We start from the raw sequence: 8,455 nt of genomic DNA on the forward strand, positions 1-8,455 counted from the left end.
CTCTCTACTTCCTCTCGCCCCTCTCTCTCTCTCTCTCTCTCTCTCTCTCTCTCTCTCTTCTCGCTCTCTCTCTCTCTCTCTCTCTCTCTTTCTCCTCTCTCTCTTCTCTCTCTCTCTCTCTCTCTCTCTCTCTCTCTCTCTCACTCTCTCTCTCTCTCTCGTCTCTTCTCTCTCTCTCTCCACCGCAACGGCTGTCTCAACCTCTGAATGCCCAGCTATGAAAAGCCAACTGACATTTACTCCTTAGGTACTGAGCTGTTGCCCCTCTACAACCACTGTGACTATTATTTGAACCTGCTGGTCATCTATGAATGTTTTGAAAATCTTGAAGAAACAATCTGGCCTTAATGGCCATGTACTCTTATGATCTCTCCCCGCACAGCAGAAAAGGACTCGCCCGCCCCTCAGAGCCTTGGTCCTCTCTAGTTTCTTCCTAGGGAGTTTTTCCTAGCCACTGGGCTTCTACATCTGCATTGCTCTGCTGTTTGGGGTTTTAGGGCTGGGTTTCTGTTTAGCAGGTTGGACATCGGCTGATGTAAAAAGGCTTTATAAAGAAATTCAGTACACCTTCAGTCTGTCCCAATACCCTAACACCCATGTTGTTACAAACACCATGTCATGTTTCAGAACACCTAGGATGAACGTTTCAGTACATCATAATCTGTCTCCATAACCCTCACAACCATGTTTTCCATGCTCCAGCAAAGTTAGGTTTCGTCTCTTAAGGTTCGGTGGCAGCTCAGTTGCCACTAGTTTTTAGTGTTACAAAAGCACTTCTTTTTAACAGTGTGGGTCAATAACATTTTTCCCCTGTACGAGTATCCTAACAGTAGGGACGCGGAAGGAGAAATCAAATTAGCGTAACAAATCAATTAATGCATTAATTGAAACAAAATCGTCTTATTGGCCACAACGCCATCACCTTAAATTCCCTTTATGTGACAAAAGTGCTCTTTGTTTATCCTGGCTGACACAGCTGACAGGCCAACCAGTGATATGTCTCTGGATTACAGAACGACCTAGCCCCCCCCCCCCGACTACAAATGATGACAACAATAACAGGGCACAGCAGAGGTCATAAAGACATAGATTGATGTCCTATACGTATTGGGGAGTACATTGAGAAAGCAAATCCTTATCTTCATCAATGCTATCTCAGCAGTGGGTGACTTATCTATTTGCTATATAGGGGCTGGTGGGAAATAGGGGAGTCAGGGCTGTGGTTTTGGTGGGAAAATAATTAAAGTTGTAATTGGGAAAAGTTGCTTACTTGATTTTATAGTCGTGAGCTTCTGTCCTGAAATGTGCAGTAAAAGTGGGACTGGTATTGTATCAGCAGTGTCTGGTTATGAATGACATCATTGGGACACACGCCACTATATGGAAAGGAAATACATCAAGTTAAGATACGAAAGTCACCCTCAAGTTTTAAAAGGAAAAAATAAATCCTATGTATTATCATAAAGACGGCTTGGGTTGGCCCTTCCTCTCCACCTTCACTCCTCATCATTGCGCTCCAAGCGTTACATATGCGTTGTGTGGTAGCTGTATTTGTATGAATCTGCCCTTGGCGTGACCGGGGTTGAATGGAACATCCATGGAACAAGCCTCATTTCCATCCCTGAAGTGCTTCTGCACCTGATATGGCAGATTTAAATGGATGTTACAGATAACGTTGCCCTCTGTTGGCCCCAATAAGCCACAAAACTCCCATCTTATTACTAATTTGTTTGTCCCTCTATCCCTCCCTCCCTCCTTCTCGCCATCTTCAAGTCTTCCACGATTTAATTTAGAATGCGGTTCACAGGCCAGCCACTGTTGAATTGTAAGGACGTGGAGATTTAATTTAAATGGTCCCTTTAATTGACGGTAATGACTTTATCAATATATGCTAGGTCAAAATGACACCCCTTTCCCTATATAGTTCAGTAGGGAATAGGGTGCCATTTTAGAAGTACTATTTGTATAAGCCATTGCAGCTTTATAATTACATGTGGCCAGGTTTTTCTCCATCTATTTGAACCTTTTTATTTTCTTTAAAGGGCCAATCTGCAGTTCAAACAATAACAATGCGCCTCCCCACCACTGGTTTGGCAAATGCACTCTTAGAAAAAAAGGTGCTAAGTAGAACCATATAYGGTTCTTCGGTTTGTCCCCATAGGGGAACCCTTTTTGGTACTAGGTAGAACCCTTTACAAAGGGGTTGTTAATGTAGGGTTTGCCATAGAACCCCTTGTATATGGTTCTATCTAGAACCCTCTATGAAGAGTTCTGCCTAGAAACCCCTATAAAAGGTTCTACTCAGAACCCTTTTCATCTTTGAAGAGTTCTTCCTAGAACCCTCTATAAACAGTTTCACCAGCTTTATTAGCCTTTAAAATTAAACTCGTTATGACAATACATTACATATATCATGACACCTTTCTTTGAGGGCCAAGTTATACCCTAACACAGTGGTCTTAGGAAACTCCTGGTTTATAGGCCACATCAGGCCTGCAAGTCACACTACGCCGGCGTGCAAAGTGAAGTGTAATATCTACTGGAATCCAGCCAGAGAGAGGATATCCAACCATTGGCTCATTTAATCACCCGCAACCTGCATTCCGAATGAGAGAGCATAGAGTAAGGAGACTACCTCAATAATCTAAACAGGAACAACCATCTCAGTAATGAGTGCAATAATTCCAACTGCTAACAGACTGGATTAGTTTAGAAAAAGATACGTTATTTATTTTTGTATAGCATAATATTAATCAACCAATCAATGTACATGCAAAAACACAGATATTGAAACAAAAAATTCTGAAAAGCAACCTGAAATAGAGCATGCCTGGAAATAAACTCAGCAAAAAAGGAAACGTCCTCTCACTGTCAACTGCAATTATTTTCAGCAAACTTAACATGTGTAAATAGTTGTATGAACATAACAAGATTCAACAACTGAGTGAACACTGACATTCCTGTCTTGCAGGAAATCACGCACAGAATGAGCAGTATAGCTGGTGGCATTGTCATGCTGGAGGGTCATGTCAGGATGAGCCTGCCGGAAGGGTACCACATGAGGGAGGAGGATGTCTTCCCTGTAATGCACAGCGTTGAGATTGCCTGCAATGACAACAAGCTCAGTCCGATGATGCTGTGACACACCGCCCCAGACCATGACGGATCCTCCACCTCCAAATCGATCACGCTCCAGAGTACAGGCCTCGGTGTAACGCTCATTCCTTCGACGATAAACGCGAATCAGACCATCACCTCTGGTGAGACAAAACCGTGACCTGTCAGTGAAGAGCACTTTTTGCCAGTCCTTTCTGGTCCAGCGACGGTGGGTTTGTGCCCATAGGCGACGTTGTTGTCGGTGATGTCTGGTGAGGACCTGCCTTAGAACAGGCCTACAAGCCCTTAGCCCAGCCTCTCAGCCTATTGCGGACAGTCTGAGCACTGATGGAGGGATTGTGCGTTCCTGGTGTAACTCGGGCAGTTGTTGTTGCCATCCTGTACCTGTCCCGCAGGTGTGATGTTCGGATGTACCGATCCTGTGCAGGTGTTGTTACACGTGGTCTGCAACTGCGAAGACGATCAGCTGTCCATCCTGTCTCCCTCTAGCGCTGTCTTAGGCGTCTCACAGTACGGACATTGCAATTTATTGCCCTTGCCACATCTGCAGTTCTCATGCCTCCTTGCAGCATGCCTAAGGCACGTTCACGCAGATGAGCAGGGACCCTTGGCATCTTTTTTTTTGTGTTTTTCAAAGTCAGTAGAAAGGCGTCTTTAGTGTCCTAAGTTGTAATAACTGTGACCTTAATTGCCTACCGTCTGTAAGCTGTTAGTGTCTTAACAACTGTTCCACAGGTGCATGTTCATTAATTGATTACGGTTCATTGAACAAGCTTGGGAAAAAGTGTTTAAACCCTTTACAATGAAGATCTGTAAAGTTATTTGGATTTTTACGAGTCTTTGAAAGACAAGGTCTTGAAAAAGGGACGTTTCTTTTTTTGCTGAGTTTATGATAAGTGGTTTTGAGTGTTTTACTCTACACAGAGTGAAAATGACACAATCACACTCAGCTCTTGTTATTAACACCAATACTGGGGTTATTTTATACCACTAAGTGTTAAGTTAATTTAACTCCTGAATCAACACTAGGCATGTTACAGTGAAAAATCAACACTAGGTAAAACTGGCCAATTTGATATTTACCAAACAGTACAATACACTGCTGGTTCACTCATTCCCTTCTACTCTCCTATTCTCCTACTCTCCTACTCTCCTACTCTCCTACTCTCCTACTCTCCTACTCTCCGCTCAATAAAATCACAGAAAATACTCATTTGAATGACAGAAATCACGGCAGTACCATATATGTAAAATGATTAAGGGAATACCAGATACGTGCACAATTATTCCCATATAGGTACAGTTTAAAACATTCTCATGTGTATCTTTTTTAAATTATAAGATTACTCAAACTCCTGATGTAAAAGTTTAAACACTGAGGTAAGCACTAATGCTCAGGCACTATTTGAAAGAAAGAAACAAAAGACAAAAATAAATCCTATCAGATTCAGATTCAGTTCTATGTAGAACCCTTTTGGAACCTTTTTTTCTAAGAGTGTAGCTGAGGGATGGGCTGAAGAAATGTAGCCAATCTCACATTTATAGACAGCGCTATGGATGCAAGGACTGACCATCCATGAGATCAACAGGACATTTTTAACAATGTTTTGAGGCTATACAGTGTTTGTTTACAATTACTTTGTTTACAAACAAAGGAATAAAACAAGTTTGTATTGGGTTCAGATGAGGGAAGAACATGGAACTAAGCTCATGAGGTATTCATAAGTTATATTATTCAATAATCAATGGGTATATACAGGTGTATGATTAATTTAAAAGTCCAAAATTGAATTTAGCAATCGCAGATTGACCCTTTCATGTGGAAATGATCCACATTTAGCATCATCCTTATTCAGTGTGTAAAAAGAGACTGTTATTGTGATTGGAAGTGTGCAGTGCCTTCCCCCCTCTCTGAAAGCTGTAAAATGCAATCAAGCAATATGTAAACTCAGAGGAGGATGTAGATATTCAGATGTACAGGAATGGCTTATATTGCTCTTCATGGCCTACTTCCCTATATGTTCTCCTCATGTGGGTGTAGGAGACGAGACCATTATTATATTATTCTATGGACGAGACAGGCTTCTTAATTCACACTCTTCTAAACACAAGGCCTCTACAGTACTGTATGTGGTGATTATGCCCTGAGGCCAGCTACCTGTGATCTGAAGAGCCCCAGTCTTAGCGATAATAAGCTGCTTTTGCGAAACACAGCCCAGTCTGCCTACTTTAGCTATAGGTCTGACTCCTCCCCTCCTCTTACCCCGGCCTCCTTCTCTCCCTGGTTCCCTACCCCACGTTGTGTTTATTTATACATCTTGTTTAGGCGGCTGGCTGCACCTAGTCTCCACACTGCTCGATCTTTATGTGTTAGTATAGACCCTGGGCGAGGAGAAATATGTACAGATGTAGGATCTTAATTTGACCTATTTGTCACAGCAAAACAATCCTGCAGCAACAGGTCCTTAAAGTGTAGCCCATAACGTTGCATGATCGGCCATTAGGCTATTAGCTGTCCAAAAGTAAGCTACATGAAAAGTGCATATGTTAATATAACCTTGTGTTAGTGTAGATTTCAGTGAATTGATGTAAATCTCAAAGCTCATCTGCATTTCATGCGATGCAGGACAATTCCGAGCAACAGGAAAGCAATCAAATTATTGATCCCACACCAGTACGTATGGGGTCATATAGAGCAGAGAGAGGCGTGTTTGTGTCATAATTTTTATGTGTGTGTGTTTGTGTGTGGAGTTTATTTTGGAGTGCGGGCCTCTCCAGGGATAGGTCCCGATATAGTAATGACCCCTCTGCCTCTTCCGGCCAAATAACAGATCTGTGGAAAATATGCTTGTTATGTTGACTTCCACTGCTCTAAATATATTGTAGGTCTGAGAAGTACACTTTAATATACTGTAGGTCTGAGAAGTACAACTTAATATACTGTAGGTCTGAGAAGTACACTGTAATATACTGTAGGTCTGAGAAGTACACCGTAATATACTGTAGGTCTGAGAAGCACACATTAATAAACTGTAGGTCTGAGAAGTACACCGTAATATACTGTAGGTCTGAGAAGCACACATTAATATACTGTAGGTCTGAGAAGTACACAGTAATATACTGTAGGTCTGAGAAGCACATATTAATAAACTGTAGGTCTGAGGAGTACACAGTAATATACTGTAGGTCTGAGAAGTACACAGTAATATACTGTAGGTCTGAGAAGCACATATTAATAAACTGTAGGTCTGAGAAGTACACATTAATAAACTGTAGGTCTGAGAAGTACATGTCAATATAGTGTAGGCCTAAGAGGTACACCTTAATATATTGTAGGTCTGAGGTACGCCTTAATATACTGTAGGTCTGAGAAGTACACATTAAAATACTGTAGTTCTGAGAAGTACACCTTAATATACTGTAGGTCTGAGAGGTACACCTTAATATACTGTAAGTCTGGGCAGAGAGGTACATCTTTATATACTGTAGGTCTGAGAGGTACACCTTAATATTTTACTGTAGGTCTGTGCAGGAGGTACACGTAATATACTTCAGGTCAGAGAGGTACACCTTAATATACTGTAGGTCGGGCAGGAGGTACGCTTAATATACTGTAGATCTGTGCAGAGAGGTACACCTTATATACTGTAGTCTGGACAGAGAGGTACACCTTAATATACTGTAGGTCTGTGCAGAGAGGTACACGTAATATACTTCAGGTCAGAGAGGTACACCTTAATATACTGTAGGTACTGGCAGAGAGGTACACGTTAATATACTTCAGGTCAGAGAGGTACACCTTAATATACTGTAGGTCTGGGCAGAGAGGTACACCTTAATATACTGTAGTTCGGGCCCCCATGTGGCGCAGCAGTCTAAGGCACTGCATCTCAGTGCTAGAGGTGCTATTACAGACCCTGGTTCGATTCCAGGCTGTATCACAACTGGCCTTGATTGGCCCAGCGTCGTTCTGGTTAGGGTTTGGCCGGGGTAGGTTGTCGTAGTAAATAAGAATTTGTTCTTAACTGACTTGCCTTTTTAAATAAAGGTTAATAAAAATAAATTAAGGTCTGGGCTGAGAGGTGCACTTCAAAGAACGTACCCTGTGTTGTCGCGGAGTGGCTTATCAGATCTTATTATAGCATAGGAGGGAGACTGTAACAACATCACCGATGTAAGGATCAATTGTATCTTTTTTTTAAACACATTTCATTGTACAATCACAATATCCCAATGGAGATTGATATAATCAGTGAACCCCAATGAAAGTATCAGTGTCACGGATCCCTCCGGAACGTCCATTACGCACACCTGGCCCCTGACCCCTATTCCCAGTGATTAGTAATTGTATAAGTGTGTCCTTGGGTTACCATTGTTCTGTCGATTATTGTTACAATGTCCGTTGGTGCGTGTGAGTGCCTGTGCTATGTGTTTTGGCTTTCGTGCCATTGTGGATTGTGCAGATGATTTCGGGTCTCGTTCCGTGTGTTAATCATTGTGCTCTTGTTTTATTTATTCGAGGTACTCCTCCCTCTTTTGTTTGGGTTTCAACCTTTTGTTTTATATAATGTTTGTTTGGTCTTTGTCCCTGTGCCTTTACACGGCACGCCGTAATTTGGGTAAGAAATAAAAAAAATATTACGCATTCCTGAGCCTGTCTCCCTAATCATTCATACCAACGTGACAATCAGTAAAATTGTATCATGTGTCAAGTCATTTAGAATCACTTTAGGTGCACTTTATAAAGCCTGTTTTTTGATGCTCTCTAACAAAATCAACACAGACGTCGGTGGAGCATATTAACTGTCATTTTCAACCTCTCCTTGTCCCGGTTTGTAATTCCCACATGACTGGTTGGCCACGCACAACTCCAAAACCATCATCAAGTTCGCTGATGACACAATGGTGGTAGGCTTGATCTCCGGCGACAATGAGTCAGCCTACAGGGAGGAGTGACCTAGCAGTGTGGTGCCAGAGCAACAACCTCTCCCCCAAGGTCAGAACGACCAAGGAGCTGATCGTGGACTACATGAAACAAGGCTTTCATTATAGCCCTTGATGGTTTTTGCGACTGCACTTAAATAAACGTTAAAAGTTCTTGAAATGTCCCCCATTGACTGACCTTCATATCTTAAAGAAATAATGGACTCTCATTTCTCTTTGCTTATTTGAGCTGTTCTTGCAATAATATGGACTTGGTCTTTTACAAATTAACTTTTAACAGGGCACACCTGTTAATTGAAATGCATTCCAGGTGACTACCTCATGAAGCTGACTGAGAGAATGTCAAGTGTGCAAAGCTGTCATCAAGGCAACGGATGGCTACATTGAAGTATCT

This window comes from Salvelinus sp. IW2-2015, linkage group LG18, assembly GCF_002910315.2.
Source record: "Salvelinus sp. IW2-2015 linkage group LG18, ASM291031v2, whole genome shotgun sequence".
In the NCBI taxonomy this organism is placed as follows: Eukaryota; Metazoa; Chordata; class Actinopteri; order Salmoniformes; family Salmonidae; genus Salvelinus; species Salvelinus sp. IW2-2015.